Source organism: Equus caballus, chromosome 14 (genome assembly GCF_041296265.1).
Source record: "Equus caballus isolate H_3958 breed thoroughbred chromosome 14, TB-T2T, whole genome shotgun sequence".
Taxonomy (NCBI): Eukaryota; Metazoa; Chordata; class Mammalia; order Perissodactyla; family Equidae; genus Equus; species Equus caballus.
Window position 1 is genome coordinate 69,250,986 of NC_091697.1, and position 20,137 is coordinate 69,271,122.

General features: G+C 38.8%; 1 long non-coding RNA gene across 2 annotated transcripts in view; it reads right to left on the reverse strand.

Moving 5' to 3' along the window:
- Positions 1-18,427, reverse strand: part of LOC111767837 (uncharacterized) — a 132,180-nt gene extending 113,753 nt beyond the window's left edge. The window contains exons 1-2 of one of the 2 annotated variants that reach the window (XR_011425134.1): positions 18,174-18,427; positions 14,564-14,607 (exon numbers count right to left, since the gene is read on the reverse strand). This is a non-coding gene — a long non-coding RNA (uncharacterized lncRNA). The remainder of the gene's footprint in view (positions 1-14,563; positions 14,608-18,173) is intronic. The other variant, XR_002799707.2, reaches the window with a different exon arrangement.
- Positions 18,428-20,137: the final 1,710 nt, after the last annotated feature.

The following is a 20,137-nucleotide window of genomic DNA, read 5'->3' on the forward strand; positions in this document are numbered from 1 at the left end:
AAAGAGTCTAGCCAGATGGATGGCTAGGATGAATAGAAAGATTTTGGAGCTATTTATAAAGACTGAAAACACAGGAGTAGCAGGATTAGTGAGGATGATGGACTTCAATTTTAGACATAACGAGTTTGAGGCCCCTTCATCCAGGTAGTAATGCAATGGTCTGAAGATCGTTCTACTGACTAGCCATGGAAAAGGAGGGCCTAGACTATTTGATCACACAAAAGAAGCTGCAGGCATTCTGATCATCTGCTTAAGTAAGATTTAGTCAAAACATGAGTTTTTCAGCAATAAGCAAAATTAACTATATCATAAGATTTTGAAGGTAAAGTTACTGTTTGCTCCAGTTTTACAATTCTGACTTTATGGAAATAGGCTTATTGTTTCATTCTTAAGCATGATTGTCACTTGAATAGTGTCTGAAACCATCGTACATTGTGTGGTTTCAATACAACGTTATTCTACTCAATTGTTGAAGCAGGTCTTCCAAAGCCAAACTCAAAATGGGTTTTAGGAGCTGAGATACGTATCCACTCACTTTGACCTCAAACACCTATTCCGTTTACTCCAAATACTCCAGATGTTATCACTTTCCATGTGTGCCATGAAAAGTGTAGGACTCATTGGATTAAAGTATTCATCATAAATAAATAAACAAAATTTTTTATCATTTTATAAACTTGCTCAAGATTTTTGTCCATTAATTTGTTTGAATAGCACATCAAAAACACTATTTAAGGGGGCTGGCCCAGTGGGGCAATGTGGTTAAATTCTCACATTCCACTTTTGGCCCAGGGTTCACCAGTTCGGATCCCAGGCAGAGAACAACACACTGCTTGTCAAGCCATGCTGTGGCAGGCATCCCACATATAAAATAGAGGAAGATGGGCACAGATGTTAGCTCGGGGTTAATCTTCCTCAAAAAAAAATTCTATTTAAGTACTAATAAATATGAAGTACATATCCCACTTCCTACCTAATGCTCTTTTCGTCTATTCTTTAGTAGAAGAAAATAGGAATGAATATTTTTCCAACATAGTGCCCCACAGGATCATGGGACAGATAATATGCAAAAGGTCCCCCTTGCTGATCTTTCCTTTGTCAACATTTATTGGAGGCTAAACTAAAATTAACTTTTTCCTTCCCATCTATGTAACACTAACACATTACTATGGTGTGTTTCAAAAACATTTATTAGCATTAAAACTCATATTGACACGGCTAAATGCTTGGCATGTGTTAAAGTTATAAAGGCAAAAACAGTCCTTTGTAAAATGGTGAAAAGGGTTAAGCATGTTTTTAGTAGTCCTTGTCCTATGAACTAAGCCATCACCAACACCTCCTTTCTAGATACCCAGTGACCTCAAATTCTTTCTACCTCCACCCCATCAAAATAAATTCTCAGGACATTACCTGATAAACTCATTTAAAACAAGGTGTAGGGGCCGGCCCCGCAGCCAAGCGGTTAAGTTCACATGCTCAGCTTCGGCGGCCTGGGGTTTTACTGGTTTGGATCCTGGGCACAGACACGGCATCGCTTGTCAGGCCATGCTGAAGCAGCGTCCCACATGCCACAACTAGAAAGATCAGCAACAGCTGTTAGCTCAGGTGCAAATCTTTAAAAACAACAAACAAGGTGCAAATTTGTGATAATCCTAGTAAATTATCTCCCCAAGTGTATTTGCATTTTTACAAGAGAAAAATCTTTGGGAAAAAAAAATTCAGATATTAGCTTCAGGTTGCTTAAGTATTCTAGGCAGAAGGAGAAATTTTTTCAAATCCTTGAGTTTACACTAGCTAAGCGGCTAGCTGACTCATCCATTATTTCTGCAACTGTCTATGTGTACTTTAAGACTTGGAGAATAAAAATACAATGAGACGGAAGAATGAACTATTATTCTCTTCAAAGGGAAAAATGAATTTGTGCATAAGTAGCTGTTCATCTTGAATTGGCTAGCCTCCTATCTTTCCTGGTCTGGCTGTTTTTCCCCATGTCCCAAAGCCCTAACCCTAAAGTCATCAACACCACCCAGAATTAGGCATTGGGCTTTTTTTTAACATAGGAATAAAAAATAATGGGGAACACTAGTCACCATGTCTATAATAAAGCTGAAAAATGAACATATACTTCCTTGCTTCATAGCTTGACCACCACTGCTTCCCGAACAAAGGATAATAAACACTCTGTTTTTCACATTAGACAACCATGGAAACCAAGATACACATTTAGTGCCATTTTCCCCTTGAAATATACCTTTCTTCAAATTGATTCTGTACATAAAGGAGTGAGACATATAAAGTTTCTGCCCCTTGAACAAAGGTCAGCTAAAAACAGAGACGTGGTTTTAACTCATGGCTGTTGAAGGGCAATTGGTAAGGGTGACTGAGAAATAAGAAAACACTGGGAAACAGCTAAATTTATTAACTCAAATCCTAACCCAATGCTCATTCAACCTAAATTTGATGGAATATTTTCAAGAAGAAATGTACTATATCATACAAACCCTGCAAATACCCAAAATTTAGGATTGTGAGTTCTTTTCCCCTACAAGTGGCCTGCCTTCGACAGTCTTCACATTGAGGGAGACACTTGACTTCCCACTACTTGAGCTTCCACTAGGTGGCTGGGTCTTCCACTCCACCACCACCACCAGAAGAAAGAGTCAGAGTAAACAATTTTTACTCCAGCTTTTCATTTGTTCCTTCACATGGAATAGACCCAGCTTTCCACACAAGAAGGTCACAAGATCTAGACTTGGAAGTGAGGAAAAATGTAGTAGGAGTCACATTGTGTCTTGGGATCCAAATTGCATGCTGCATTCCAACTTGAATGCTAATACAGCTGCTGCTGCTGCTGCTCTTTCACTTTGCTAAGAGATGAATAATTATGTTCTCCAACACACTTCTAAACTCAAGTAAATAAAGGATAATTCAAGCTTTCAGTTTTGCACTTTAGATTCCCTAATCATTGCAGTTTTTGAAAAGACAGTCTTCAAAATGTCATCAAATGTTTTAAGCTATAAAAATAGGTCCAGAGTTTCCAGTTCTGGGACCAGGCTTATTCAACATGCAGGAGTATCTGCTAAGCTAGGAGGCTGCCCTCCCCTAAGCTCAGCAATGATGCAAAACATATCTGTGGGTCACTAAAGCCACTTTTGAATTGAACTCCCTGATGTCTGTAAAGAAAAATGCCGTTAAAATGTCATAAAAGCTATAAAAATCCGGAGAAGAGAAAACTACTTATTCCAAACAAATGTTTCACTTGGTCCACAGTGAAGGTTTCTAAGATAAGACCCTGAATTAAAACAGCACACAGGCCAAAGTTACTGCCCATGTAATAAAACGTCAGGTTAAAAAAAGAGAATAATCAGGGAGCTTCAGTTGAACTTTAATTCCATAAATCAGTCACTGAACTCAACAACCTCATTGCATCTTAGTGGAATCAAAAGGCAGATAATCTTCTAAATCTAAAAATAAGAAATGAGGGCAAAAAGAATGTCAAATGTTAAGGTCCCCAACATCCTGCCTATCACCCCCACCCCTCCTACCACCCAACCACCGCCCCCACCTCCTTCTCATCATCATCATCACCACCATACTGAGACTGTCTGGTCCCCATCTTTAGCCCGAGGCTCCTATCAAGCACGTAAAGGGAATTCTTCACAGGATTTACTCCCTCTGCTTTTTCTTTGTTTCAGATCATTTAGTTGATCTAACATTCATAGTTGGTGAGAACATTTGAAAAATCCCTAATAGGGTAAAATACTACCAACCTGATTCTGGTTAACAATTAAATATTTCTAACATCAGGCTGCTTTAACACAGTAAATGGTCTGTATATTGAAAGAATTAATGAGCAATTCTCTTTAAATTAAAATAGGCAGGAGTTTCTTCTCAATGTTCTTATAATAAAAGCAGAGTATTAACCAATACAAAAGGTTATCTGGAGTTTTCTCATTTCTTTTCAAAGGTATTCCTTAAGTACCATATTTTAACAATGCAAGAAAGGAAAAATTAAATCAGATCTTCCCTATCATTGCCAATTTAAAAATTACGTAAAATCCTAGTTTTAAGCATCAACTGTTGATTAGATCATTGATTTATCTTTCCCTCAGCAGCTCATCTATAAAATGGGGCTTGACCTTGTGCAGGTGATGCACGTCAGGTGCATGTGTAAGGACAAATGTAAAAATAAGAGGCTTAATTCTTCCTTTTGCAAATAAGAGAAGAAATTTCCCTTACTCCCTTTTTCTCTCAGCATTTAATTTAGAAAACTTATTGTAAGTACTTTCTTCTTTCTTTGAAATGTATACAAATCCTTCTGAAAACTAGATAGGCTTTTTGTCAGCTTTCTGACCTAGGAATATCTTTCTCAAGGACCTGGGAGCCATCTCTTTAAGATGCAAACATCAAGAGAGATAGCCCCCCTATATCACAGTTTCTGTGGGTGCCTTGCTCCAATTGCAAAACTATCTCCTGTAATAAAGACATGAGAAGTTTAGATTGCCTCTGGATAAAGCTAATTAGCTAACACAGATGGTCATCTCGATTATTAGGTGAATGAAATAAGGATAAACTCTATGTGACAAATGGTGCTTTCAAGTCCTCTTACTTGAGGACTAGTTATTGTTTATCTTGAAAATGTGTAAGTAATGAGTTGTCTCTGCTCAGCTATAAAAGGGGTGAAATGTCTTTCCGCCTTTTGTAATCTGTTAGTAGACTACCTGTGATGTGCCTCACATTCTTGTTTGGTAAAAGTGCTTCTTCTACTATCTTTGTGGAAAGGGTTCCTGGGTTGGGAGAAGATTTTGTTTTTAATTATATTTCCCCCAACACACGGAAAGCCATGGACAAACCTTCCAGGTGTCAAGTGGTTATAGCCAGTTTGGGACCCCAAAAAAGAGTGAGATGACCCACATGAGCAACTGAATTGATCATTTTGGCTTCATTGCTTCATTTGACTAATTAACCCAATTAAATATTAGGTACATATTCAATACTCAATAAATGTCTATTGATTGATAAGACACGCTACTTTAAGGGTGCCACTATTCCTAAATTTACTGGCTCTTGTTTTATTTGTCTTTAATTGAACAACCATCTCCTATAATGGTTCTCCATTAATTTTGTACGTCTATCCTTAATGGAAGTCATAAACTAGTTAGGTCATAAACATTGACGAATACACTTTCACAGAAGTGTCTACTTTACTTCTACGGTATCTTAAAAAACATTTGAACTTGAATGCCTTTTGGTGTATGACCCCTGCTTTAGAACATCATCTTCCTCCTTACTGTCATCAAGATATTAGCTAGTACCGCCTCGCTGACTTTGTATCAGGCACTCTTAGTACTTCTCCTTCATTAATTTCCTTAATTCTCACAACTACCCTTGCATAGGTCATATTATAATCCCCATTTTACAGATGAGTTGCTGAGGCACAGAGAAGTTCATTATCTAAGGTCATAGGGTTTGTAAAATATGGAACCAGAATTCAAACCCAGTCACCTGACTCTTGAGCCAATAACTTCAACAATAATTCCATAATTTCACTCATGACCAAAAGCTAAAAGTTTATCACCCCAACTAAGGGATGCACACTTTTCCTAATTGTTTCTGGTATATCTAAGTCTGATTCTGTTCCTACCAGGTAAAGTGGTACGGGGTTCTCCTCTGGTATATTTCTGGCTTCTAAGTACTACTAACACAAGCACAGATTTTGAACCCTTAGGATATTAACTGCAGTCCCAGAAGTGAGGAAGAAAGTACAAAGTCAGAGAAACTCATGCGTAACTGTCTCATACTTTAATATCTTGCTGCCCAGATATAAAATTCTCAGACAACCTTTGAGATCCCACACTAGTTTAGATAAACGGGGTGATCACCTCTCCAGTGTGGCTAAAGAGATCTTGTATTTTATTCATAATGTTTCAAAGAGTAAAATAATAGATCTACATTGCACGGTAATACTTCTCCCTGAAATTCCCTGTATCAGAATACTCAGGGATATCTTCCACTCCCAGAGAGAGATTAAACCCAATGGTCACTAAGGGCTGAGTGTTAACATCTATGGAGTGCAGAATGAAGAGATGAAGACATGAAGAGGACTATTGCAACTGATATCATGGCTATAATCAGGATGCACCAAGAACTATCCTCGCCATGAAAGGGGGACTAGAAGAGCTCCAACCAAGCAGACTAAGGAGATATGGCCTTTTCTCTGGGAAAGAGAAAGCAAGACATTGGTGGGAAATGGAAAGTTCAGGCCTGTATCTCATGCCAGTTTACAGCCCAAATATACAGTTGCTTAGACAGGAAGAAAACTCGAAGCTGAAAATTTCATGTAAGCCTGGCACTATCCCTGAGGTGTTTGGCAGAAGCAAATGTAGGACCTTTCTGGAGAGAAGCTCCCAAAATCCAGACCAAAAGAAATTTTCACAGAGAAGAAAACAAGTCAGACTAAAGACTAAAAATCTTCAGAGACAATTATCACTATAGAAAAAATTATTTTGAAGTCTGAATTCTTTGATGGACTTTTAAAAACATGCCTTATAAAAAAATTGGAGTACCCCTCCCTGTGTTACCTTTTCCCATCCCTGGAACAAATTCAAGTTGAACTTGAAGCTTTTTCATCATAGTTAGAAATGTCTGACTCTAATCAAAATGGGGTGTTCAATTTCAGTTGGCACTTAAATCAACATGATATGAGCGAGAAAAGCATAAATGTCAAGACAAAGAAAATCCCCTTTGTCTTTTCCTCTGAGGAAGTTGACAGAGAAATTTTTTTTAATTTATAATATAATTCTTTTAAGCCTTCTCAGCTTAGGCACTAGAAATTACCATTCTTACAAACATTTATATGAAAGTTCACGCTGTCTCCCTTTATATTCACTCAGTAATACTCAGTGCTTATTTACTGTGTGTTTCTTTGTGCTAGATGTTGTAGACCTGCTGCTCAGGTTAGAGTGCAGGACTGAAGATACTTATTAGGAGTTAAACTCAGCATAGAAATAACCTTCAAAGTCAAGCCCATCAGTAAGTTCTCCAAATGGTGAGCATACACAGAGAAAAGCAGAGTGCCGGGGTATAAGATAGTGATTACAATTCAGGAGCGGTAGGAAAAATCTAAGCCAAAGAGAAGGAGTAAGTTCTATTTCAAAGAAAAAAAATGAGCGTAAGTTTCAACAGATTCAAGAAAACGAAAAATTCAATGTCAGAACGAAGGGAGGCCAGGGTCATTGAATACGGTGATTGAAAAATCACTGGAGATGCTCATTAAACAACAAAAATTAAAACACCTACAAAAAAGAAAATAAATTAGTGGTAAGGAAATGGAGGCGATTAGTAGAAATCATTCATTCAAGAAATTTACAAGTAAATAAATATGATGGCAGCTGTGGGGAGAGCTATAGGTCACAGGAAGGTGGCTTAGAAAGAAAATTGTCTATTTGAAAGAATGGAGGGGCTGGCCCGGTGACGCAGCGGTTAAGTGCACATATTCCACTTCGGCGGCCCAGGGTTCGCTGGTTTGGATCCCTGGTGCGGACATGGCACTGCTTGTCAAGCCACACTGTGGTAGGCATCCCACATATAAAGTAGAGGAAGATGGGCATGGATGTTAGCTCAGGGCCAGTCTGCCTCAGCAAAAAGAGGAGGATTGGCAGCAGATGTAAGCTCAGGTCTAATCTTCCTCAAAAAATAAATAAATAAATAAAATACTTGAAAAAAAGAAAGAATGGAGAAAAATTAAATCAGTAAAAACTGATGACATTAATTCAGGAGGAAATATCTAAGGTAACTTGCTTCAGATATTAGAATCAAAGATGGAGGTAAACTGTTAACACTAAGGAGAAGGCCCAGCTCTTCACTAGGAAAGTTCTCACAGCTGTTAAGACGTCATCTGAGGAGAACACAGAAGCTCCTGTGAGAGGGGCTCAATCATCATCGCAGCTCATGCTCCTCTGTGGGGGATGGAGGAGACGTGGGAGTTCTGTGGGAAGTCCATAAGGCCCCAGTGAAGAGAGACAACAATCAGTATGATAGACCACAGATGTATACCTCTGGTGGACTCTAGCTGCCCTCTGGATATTTAAGAATAAATAAATAAAACTAAAGTAATAAATAAAACTAAAGTGAAAAATAAAACACCAGCTGGAGAGAGTGATTCAGGTCCATTAAATTGGCTAGCAGGGTGCTGTCCTAAAATTAACTTTCCCCATTGATAATAAGGCCCTCTCGTTATTTACAAAGCAAGCGTGGGGGACTGGAATTGGCCACCCCAATATACGTCTCTTTGTCATGAGGAACTTTTTGGGGGGGGGCTGGTCACTTTTAATAAAAGCAACTCTGAGAAGTGGAGTTTGCTTGCCCTTTCTTAGGAAACATTTACATTGTAAAGGAAATCTCCATCTGTAAAGATATCTCCCTCTCTACCAGGAAGAAGGGGGGATGACCTTATCTCTAGAAACTCTTAATCAATGGGGAAGGCAAGGACTTAAATCTGCATTCGTTTATTGTGCTTGTCTGGTAACCTCCTGTAACTGATTCCCCCCACCCCCAACATCTTCCTTTGTCTTTAGCTGGATATGATATTTAAGTGGGGACTTCAGACATTTTGGCGAGTTGCTCAGCTTGCCTGAGCCTCCCATGTATACATGTTATAAAGCTTTGTTTAATTTTCTCCTGCTATTCTGTCTCATGTGAATATAATTCGTTCTCCGGCTAGATGAACCCAGAGAGGGTAGAGAAAATGTCTTCCTCTCCTACACAAGAAAGCCTAAGACAGAGAAAAGTTAGCTAGAGCTACTCCCACCCAAACAAACAAACAAGAAAAAATCTCTGAAAAGCAATTATACAACACATAAGTAAATACAGCATTTCTTTTTGTATATTCTTTGAAAAGTGTTATCACAAGAAGCTTCACATTTTCTTTTTCATAGAAGAAAGACCCTCAGTTTAAAATAGTTCTACAAAGTTCAGATGCAATGAAAGGGTAAGAAGAGGGAGCACGGGAGCGTGTGTTTGTGCAAAAAACTTAAATCTGCAAGAATGACATGAAACACAATGAGAGGCACTTCATACATGGCCTTGAACCAGAGCAAAGCTTCAGAGTCTGTTAGCACTGAGGATTCAGTTGCAAAATTTAGTAAAATATGCAAAAGGATGTCAATGATTAAACTGATGATTTTTGTAGGACCAATATGAGATTCATTGCTGTTTTTAAATATGACTATATTGCAGATTTTAAAAACTAAAGTATATCAGACCTTTATCTCTCTTTTTCTTTTTTAATTTTTAACTCAGTCTAGTTTTTCCTGCACACTGAGACATTTCAAAACCATTGGCTATGATTAAGAGTCTTTTACCATCTTGGAAGAGCTCTGTCTATGACTGATACCTACACAATAATATTTTGTGCCAGGGTATGCATGTTTAAATTTATTTGTTTGATTTGTTTTGTTTTTTAGTGGTTGTTTTGAAATACAAATACAAGTTTTTCAAGAAATAGTCACCTAAGAACAAACCAATGCTTCCTAAAAATGACAAAAAACCTGGGTTGCTCTGTAAGGGCAGTGACTTATGTATTTTGTCCACATTTTGCCAGCTCGCAGTTGAATATTTTATATCAATTTGCACAGGTGAAAAATCAAAATGCAGCAACAGCTCACCCATTGAAACTAAGAGATAAAACGCAATTTGATGTTTCCATATGCTCATCCCCTCTTTTCAGCTCTGTTTGGTATTATTATTGGAAAGTGTGATATGCTTATTAGTAAAGCACAACACAAATTCAACAATACCCCAGACTGTCTTTACGATTTTTTGTTCTTTATTTATTTATTCAATGAACTTCCATAACTGTGCCCATTCCTGAAGCTTTAAGGCACACACACACAAAGGTTTCCAGCAAAATATTTAAAACAGCAAATCACTGCAACAACATCAAAGAGAAAAACTAACAGAATTTTAAAAGCATTCTTGCATTGTCTTTCTATCTGGATAAACTCTATAGAAAACGTAGGATGTCAGGTTCAATTGGAATCTGATGGACATGGCCTTAGGATTCTATTATTGCACAGAAAAAGAGGTCTTCTCTAAAAAGAGTAAACTGGACTCAAGGGTTCCCTCTTGGGGAAGTCTTTCCTAACCATACTGTATCAACTAACCATTAGGACTTAGGGAATTACCAAGGGTCACCTCATCTGGGGAGCCTTCGTTAGTTTAATGATCCTTGGAACTTCATTTAAATATCTGTAATTCATTAAGATACTAATTTTTCTCTTGGTTTCACTATTATTACTGGTATAGAAATTCTGGGAAATATTAAAAAGTAATTTTTCTTATTCCTCCCTGTGTAGGGGGTTCCCAAGATACTGTCAGTTTGAGTGATTCACTAGGAAGTCTCACAGGACTCAGCAGATAGTTGGATGCATGCCTAATATATATTCAAGCAAAAGGATGCAAAGAAAAATCAAAAAAGGGAAGAAGCACATGCAGCAAAGTCCAAAGGAAACCAGGTACAAGCTTCCAAGAGTTCTTTCCCAGTGCAGTCACACAGGACTTACTTCCCCTAGCAGTGAATTGTGACAACACATGTGCAGTGCTGTCTACGAGCAAAGCTCATGAGAGACTCAGTGCCCAAAGTTTTGATTGGAGACTGGTCACATAGACACTCTGTACCTCTGCCAAAATTCCAGACTCCCAGAAGTAAAGCATGTGTTCTGCATCAACCATATTGTTTGCACAAACAGATTAGGCACAGTGAGACACTCTTTTATTAGTTAGGGAATGGTAGGAATATTCGAGAAATCCAAGTTCCTAAATACCAGCCAAGAGCCAATCATGCAAACAGGCCTTTCTAAGGATAGCAGTCTCAGGCCTGCTATGTTTAACTCTTTTCTGCACGTATCCTTAGAGATGGGACAGCCAAACTTTTGTGCGTAAATCTGGAACCCTGAAGAAAATTTCAAGCTTTAGGGGGAATGTAGATTCATGAAAGAGTATACAGATAAATTTTCCTTGAGGAGGAAGGGATGACAGTGTTGAGCTGAAGAGGAATGATAGCCTCATCCCTGGTGTGCCCTCTCTGAGATGGAGAAAGAAGACGAGGATGGCCTTTTAGCAAATGGCAGGGTTCAAAGCTCATCTCTAACACAGCAGGTTTGGATATGGCAGGACTTCTCTTGGGAGCAGGTGACACGTATGGATACCTTTGGATCTAAACATTAAGGGTCACAACTTTGAAAACCAAATCGAAAGAAACTTGAGTATATTATCGGCAAGAGAGGTATAGAAATACTTCATGCCATTGTGGGCTTGAAAGTTGAAGACCCCAGTGGCAGCCTTGATATACTGAAGACCCATTCCATTTTCAAAACCATATCATCTTTCTGGGATTCTTTAAAAGAAAAAGGAGTTGATATTGGGCACCTAACCAGATTTAACTTTTTATATATATTTTAGAAATACAATAATGTGATTCTTTTTGAATCTCCTGTGATAGAGAAAATTCATTCCAGTTAAATGTTTAATTTTGAATCTCCTGTGATAGAGAAAATTCATTCCAGTTAAATGTTTAATTTCATGGAAACCTCATGAGTGGGTACTATCAACTTAGTTACTGATGAAAAGACTGAAGCTTAGAAAGATTAAGCAACTTGCTTGAGGTCATAGAACTAGGTATTCCTAGATACAGAGCTCAATCCAATTTTTTCTGCCATCAGAAGCTAGGCATGTAGCAAGTGAACTATACTATCTTTTTTTTAATATATGCCCCAAGAGAATTTAGAACAATTATGTATTCCCTCACACATTTATAAGATGACATCTATTTTTCATTATAAAATTAAGTAATTACAAAGGAAGAAATGTCCTGCATATTATAAATATTGATACTTCACATACATTATTGAATTATTCTTTAAAATATATCCAATGGAATCTAAATACCATTGCAATTTGATTATCATCATCCATTTGAAGAATAAATGAATACATTTTTTTAACAGTTGGAAATTTTGAATCATTCCTCTTTATCTTTGACTTGTATTCCATTCAACATTACCAAGAGAATTTTATCCTAATGTAATAATCTTTAAGCTTAAACATCTTTCATGGATCACTCTATCCAACTCTGCAATAAAAATATAAGGCTCCAGTAATGAATAGTTGTAACCTCTGTGGAATGCTAGGAGGAAAAAGAAAATTTTCCTGAATGGCCATGTTGCTGTTTAGAATGACTTTTCTCAGATAAAATTATCGCTCTTTTAAGGGGGCATTACCATTACTCACTTTCTCAACACCAATGCCAAGAATTCAAATCATCCTTTTGCTTGGAAGCCTAGAGGCTTTCACACCCAGGACACTGCAATGCTGTAGGACTGCAGTGGGTTAGAGGTTTACCTTTCTCCAAAGTGGAAGAAAAGGCTACTGCGAAAGGTGCAGAAGATCAGAGGCCACACCCCCACCCACGCACCTTGACCACACTCTTGCCAATTTAGGGCAGACGGATTGAAAGATAAAGTACAAATGAGAGTTGAGAAGCGGGAAGTGAATTGCCTTAAAATAATCTGAGAGCCGAGGCACCCCTGGGAAAATCTTCACAAACCTCTAGAAGTACATTTGCCCTTGTTTGAAGAAAGACCCTCCCTGTATTCTGCCCTGTTCTACCTCCTAATACATTACATTGTGGTTACTGATCTAATTGTATTTGCTCCACCTTGAGCGTAAAACGTTTCAGGCAGGAGCTATGTGTTCTTTAGCAATGTCTTCTGGTACCTAGTTTGGTATTTGCTATGTAGGACATGCTGAGTAAATATTTGTTTGATGAATAAACGAATGCTATTACAAAGTAAAAAAAAACTTAGTTGAATGTCATACATTAGTGAGTTAAAGTAGATCATAAATAGTATTTTTAATATGACCTCACGTTGGTCAAAAGAAGTATGTGTAAATATGTGTATATCCGTATCAGCATATATTTCCAGGTGGATGAATTTTTGGCCACTTTCTTTTTGGCAATCTCTATTTTCTGGTTTATCCACAAACTTCTTAGGTGAGTTGTATAACATTTTATAAAATATACAAACAAAGCAATAAGTAGAAGAGACAGAACATCTGTTTAAGGAGTAACGTCCTTGAAACAGCTGCAAGCTGGCCTCAGCCCAAACTAAGGGAAACTGTTGGTTAACAAGGAATATTATGTCTTCTCCTCTTGATTTTCAGCAAACCACCATGGTCATGCATGACAGGGGTCTGGGCAAGTAATTCAATGACACCCCACACACAAACACCCAGAAACTCTGGCAGACATTTTACCCACATTCAAGAAGTAGCTTATTTAAAGAATAGCTGCCCTATTGGTTTAAAACACTGAGGAACTTGGTATTTCTCAGTTAACAAATCCAGGATCCCTATGTGTAATTTTCTACAACACTTGACTACAACAAAGAAAATACTTTAAGTTAGAAATGTTCCCATGATACTGATCAGGAGGGAAAATGGATTTATCCTTAGATGCACTGTGACCCAACATTCTCAACTTCACATTATTGTAGTCTTTTCAATAAACTTGTTAAACTTATAACTAAACGTTATTTAACGTTGATGACTTTGAAAGATGTTTTCATAGAAATGAATTCACAAATCAAAACAAATTTTTAACTGAATCAAGCATAGTCATGTATATAAGGTAAACATGACTTGGTAATAACGTTTCTCTCATTTCAAACTACTTCTAAATTTACATTATTTTAGACATAGCAAATTAAAGCTAAAAATGTTCTTACATAGCTCAAAACTGATTGGGTTTTTGCTGCTGCTGTTGTTTTAGATTTTCCACTTTAAGCAGATGAATTCTTCAATGAACTGGAGGTTTACGACCCCCTAAAATTCATGCGTTGAAACCTAATCCACAATGTGATTGTGACAAAGAATATGACATCTCCTAACCCCCTCAATCCACAAAGTGAGAAATAGAATATAAAAATAGGAAAATAAAGCATAAGGAATGGAAATTACAGAAGGATGTCATCTACATGTCAAAACTTTCTGGACTTTCAACTAGAATTTCTACTAGATATATCATAGATGGGACTATGGAAGAAGGACTAAATCATGTCCTCCCTGACGTCCTGGTGAAGGAAGACTAATAAGTCCAGGGGGTGGGAGAATGAGACCCTAGGATAACCACCTTACTGCCCCTACAAGGAGAGCTGAAGCAGTTGAAATGAAAAGGGCAACCAGAGTTTATTAGAAGCTGTGAAAGAACTTCTTGGCCTTAGGGCTAAACTGGGAGGGGCATCTGAGCCGCACAATCTCCAGGCATATATTTGACTACATGTTCCTAACTACTGGTTGCCAAGCAAAACGGAGAGAAACTCTTCTAGACAGAGAAAAGGCTCTCTACTGAACTATACCTGACTACTCTGGCTCCAATGTCTTATCTCCCTGCATCATGCACACACCTCAACTGCTGGATTTCTGACTTACAAAATTAATTGTCAGTGTGAAATTTCACCTTCGTTTTCATCTGGGCATGAAATATTCAGAAACATGGATTTCTTACCAAACTCACTTCATCTTCCAGTACGTACCAATGTAGACTTCTTCCTTTAAGGACAAATAAAGAAATAAAAAACTGATGGGTATATAATACAGTTCAAATGAGAGATCACTCTACAGAATCAGAACTAATGATTTCCTGGCTAAGGAATTCAAGGAACTATTTGACTTAGTATAGATAATATATTTTTAAAACGTTTTGAGTTTTCAACAAGATTCAAGAAAACATTGTGTCCATGAAACCATATCAGATGGTCATTACAAAAGACATACCTATATCTGAAATCACATAAAACTGCATATACATGGAACAATTTAGTGGAAAATTTAAAACTGCATGAAAGCAGAAAATATAAAATCGACCACCATAAATAAAGCAAATTAGTGAAGTAAGAGACAAGTTCAAAATTTGCTTAAAAGTTTAAAAAAAAGGTAAGAGAATACAGTGATGAAAGAAAAGATAATGTTATAGAGAATAAAGTTGCCAAGAGAGAAATCTTAAAGCTCTTACCACACACACAAATAAATTGTAACTATGGGGATGGATGTGTTCACTAATCTTATTGTGGTAACGATTTTGCAATATATATGTATTTCAAATCATCATGTTTACACCCTAAACTCAGAATTTATATCTCAACTTTATCTCAATACAGTTGGAAAAAAATAACAAATGACTACCTATTAATCCATCGTTTAACTATGTCGTGATTTATTTTACCTTCTTCCTCAAGAGACTTTACATTTTTTCAGATTCTCACTATGGCAAATAGTCCTGTAATAAATAATTTTGTACCTAAATTTCTGTATACATGTATCTCTGACTATTTTATTAAAGTAAATTCCTGCCTGAGTCAGAAGAAAAATTTTAAAATAATTAATTAAAAATTGTTTTCTAGACAGAATTGAAAGCCCAGAGATAAAACCACACATCTATGGACAGCTAATCTTCGATAAAGGAGCAGAGGGCCTACAATGGAGAAAAGAAAGTCTCTTCAACAAATGGTTCTGGGAAAACTGGACAGCCACATGCAAAAGATTGAAAATTGACCAGTCTTTTTCACCACACACCAAAATAAACTCAAAATGGATCAAAGACCTAAAGATTAGGCCTGAGACAATAAGTCTTTTGGAAGAGAATATAGGCAGTACACTCTTTGACATCAGTTTCAAAAGAATCTTTTCGGACACTGTAACTCCTCAGTTGAGGGAAACAATAGAAAGAATAAATAAATGGGACTTCATCAGACTAAAGAGCTTCTTCAAGGCAAGGGAAAACAGGATTGAAACAAAAAAACAGCTCACTAATTGGGAAAAAATATTTACAAGTCACTTATCCGACAAAGGGTTAATCTCCATAATATACAAAGAACTCACACTGCTTAACAACAAAAAAACAAACAACCCGATCAAAAAATGGGCAGAGGACATGAACAGACATTTCTCAAAAGAAGATATGAATATGGCCAATAGACACATGAAAAGATGTTCATCATCGCTAATCATCAGGGAAATGCAAATCAAAACTACACTAAGATATCACCTTACACCCGTTAGATTGGCAAAAACATCCAAAACCAAGAGTGACAAATGTTGGAGAGGTTGTGGAGAAAAAGGAACCCTCATATACTGTTGGTGGGAATGCAAACTGGTACAGCCACTATGGAAAACAGTATGGAGATTTCTCAAAAAGTTAAAAATAGAAATACCCTATGACCCAGCCATCCCATTACTGGGTATCTATCCTAAGAACCTGATATCAGAAATCTCAAGAGTCCGTTGCACCCCTATGTTCATCGCAGCATTATTTACAATAGCCAAGACGTGGAACCAGCCTACATGCCCAGAAACTGATGATTGGATAAAGAAGATGTGGTATATATACACAATGGAATACTACTCAGCCATAAAAAAAGACAAAATTGGCCCATTCACAACAACGTGGATGGACCTCGAGGGTATTATGTTAAGCGAAATAAGCCAGTCAGAGAAAGACGAACTCTATATGACTCCACTCATAGGTGGAAATTAGTATACTGATAAGGAGATCTGATCGGTGGTTACCAGGGAAAAGGGGGGGTGGGGGGAGGGCACAGAGGGGGAAGTGGTGTACCCACAACATGACTAACAAAAATGTACAACTGAAATCTCACAAGGTTGTAATCTATCATAACATTAATAAAAAAAAAATTGTTTTCTAGAAATGCTTTAACTTTTTATATTTAACCTTTGTGAATAATTTTGTATATGTACATATGATATATATATATAAAATAACAGGGTCTCTAGTTGGGTGAGGCAACCGCCCATGCTCTGAGGTTGGGGAGTGCCTCTGGCTGGCCTCCAAACTTGGGTGGGCCTGCTGACTGGGCTCCAGGCTCAAGTGGGGCGCACAGTGAGCTCCCTGGTCAGGTGGGGTTGCTGGCTGTGTTCTGAAGACAAGTAGGGCCACTAGCTGGGCTCTGCAATCACCTCTGGTTGGACCAGGTCACAGGCTGTGTTCCCTGGCAGGAGGGTACCACTGGTTGGACTCCGTGATTGGGCAGGGCTATGAGCTGGGCTCCACAATCACTGCTGGCCGGGTGGGTTCTCAGGCTGTGTTCCCCGACCAAATGGTGCTGCAGGCTGAACTCCAGATTCATGTGGGGCCACAGGCAGGGCCTCAGGCTGTGCTGTGCAATCAGGTGGGGCTACAGGCTATACCCAGGAGTTGGACTGAGCTGTAGGTGGGGGTTCAAGGTCCTATAGACCCCTGCCTGTGCTCTGCTGCTGGGCAAGTTCTCTGGCCTGGCTCACCAGTCCAGAGGAGCCTCCAGCTGTATCTGGAAGTTGGGCTGGAGACTGTGCCCTATGGTCTCGTGGGGTCGCTGTCCAGGCTCCTTTTTTGGGTTTAGCCACAGGCTAAGCTCCACGATTGGGCAAGGTCACTGGCTGGCCTCCCTGCCTGGTGAGGCCTCAGACTATTCAGCAATCCAGCAGGCGGTAAGCTGCTCTGCTGCTGGTCAGGGCTGTAGGCTGGGCTCCCCAGCTCTGTGGTGCCCTGGGCTGGGCTCTGAGTTTGCCCAGGGTTACTGTTCAGGCTCCCTGGTTATCCGAGGCCAGAAACTATGCTCAACAGTTGGGGCAGGGCTGCTGGCTTGGCTCCCTGCCCAAGCGGGGCTGCAGAATGGGCTCCAGGGCTGCCCTAGTTCCCTGGCCAGGCTCCTGGAATCGACGTCACTGGAACCTATGCTCCACAGTTGGACGGGGCTGCGAATTTGCCTCCCTTCCTGGGCGGGGTGGTAGACCAGGCTCCACTGGCGAGTATAGCCCATTTTATGGGAACCCAAATCTGGCAGAACTGCCAACCGAGCAGCCTGGCCAGATGGGGTCACTGACTTGGCTCTGCGGACGGGCAGAGCCACTGGCTGGAATCTCTGCCTGCCGCCACTACAATCAGGCACGCGGTCCCCCGAGTTCTGAGTACTGGCTGTTGTAAGCCCCGCCTCCTTCTCTGTCTCCATTTGATTCCCGGTGGTAGAACCCCACAGAGTCCCACAGCGATACTCATTAGGCGAGACTCTAGTGACCCTCCTGGGAAGCATCCCTCAAGACTGGGGAAGCTCGATGTTCACCTTGTCTCTTTTCCCACTGGAGAAACCGTAGGTCTCCAGTGGATTTTGTGCAGCCCCGAGGGCAGAAGGTGCGGTCAGTGTAGGCGCTCTTCTTACAGTTCTATTGTGGTCCTCCTCAGTATCTGTGGTCCAGGAGGGTGCTTCAGCCGCGTTCCCAGTTTCTAAAATCATCACAATGCTGTCTTGTCTACGGATAGTGCTAGTCTTCTTGTGAGGAGAACTGAAGTCAGGAACGACCTATGTCGCCATTTGATGACGTCATCCTGACGCCTTAGGTAGTCATCCCTCAGTATCCGCAGCGGTTTTGTTCCAGGAATCCTGGTGGATACCAAAATCCACGGACGGTCAAGTTTCTTATATAAAATGGTGTAGTACAATGAATACTATCGGCCCTCCACATCCTTGGATTCAACCAACCCGTGATCAAAATCGCTTCCATTGAAACATCGAAATAATGTTTTTAAATGTTTTGAATTATATTTATGTCATTTGATAATGCCACTATATAATATTAAATGAAAAAAGACTTCTAAACTGAAAAAATAGACAAGGATAATTCACTAAAATGTTTGCAATACTTCTATCTGGATATTGATTTCAAGATGTTTTTTATTTTCTTATAGTCATTCAGTATTTTCTAAATTTCATGGAAAAAAACTTTTCTATAATCCAAATTTATGTATATATTTGCATAATCATAAAATATCTTTTCAATTTGGAGCAGCTTCTGTCTGTGTCTACTATATTTAAAAATTCTCCTATAGAGCACCTTTAAAATCATATTAAATGCTCTTTTTTCCTCATACCTACAGATAGAATTACATGTTTTACACTTGTAAATATTTTATGATCTTTTAATATATGATCTGTAAGCTCTAAGAATAAAATAGTGTCTGAGCTGCATGGTTCGTCTTAAAGGACAAAGAAAAAGATCTCATAAGTTCAGTTGCACAGAATAATATGTAATAGACAAGGATTACACCATGCTATGAATCTGGTGAGTTGAGTTTCGGATGAATCACAGAATTTCCTTTCTCACAAAGCAATTTTTACCAAACCTATTTTTTATTGATATTTATGCTGTTCTTATTTTCTATTCATTTAGTGGTAAATTACCAGGTTATCTGAAAGCAATAATAAATTAATTTCTCTTTTGATTCTTCTTGGGGCAATTTTTTTTAAATTACAGTTGGAAAATAAATGGAAAGAGTGCCCCTCTGCCTCTCTGGAGTAGTAGCTTCCCCTGTTTTCATTCTTCCAATCAAAGCAGTGACCTCGTCTTCCCGTTAACCATCACCACTTTAACAGCATCTCCTTTATTTCCATGAATACAGTGGGCACCAATTATAGTGAGATGTCGGTGAACAACAAAAACGTTAGGCCTTTAACGCTGATGAAAAGGGCACTTAGTGTCAAAAATATAATAAATTTCAAATTGGAAGCAAGCGTTCTCCAACCCATACAGCACTTTACCTGCTCTGGATCCTGCTTAAATTTAAAATCAGCATCAGAACTGAGATGGACCTGATTCTGATATATAACAAACCAGACCCTCTCAAGGAGATTAAAGACATGAGAAGGCATGTGTACACCACAATCAAACCACTATTTCACAAAGCTGTAGAGCAGAGAGAGCACTGATTTTTTTAGAAAAGGTCTGTGTATGTCCCAGTAGGGCCTCAGTAGGTGGCCACCTGAGCCAGGGATACTGCAGGATCAGGATAAAAGGTCAACTGAAGGTGATCTTCATAAGGAGAATCCATTGATGCTGACTAATATATTAAGCAGAATACCCATTTGTCAGTCTGTAACTAGAAACCTAGCAGCCTAATACCTATCTGCAGCTTCTCTCCCCAACAAGAACATCTACATGGGGAAACAACCACTACAATAAGAATATTCTCAGTGAGCATATAGTCAGTGCAACAGGAGCTAGGTGGATGGGATGGTCACTGGAAAATCAA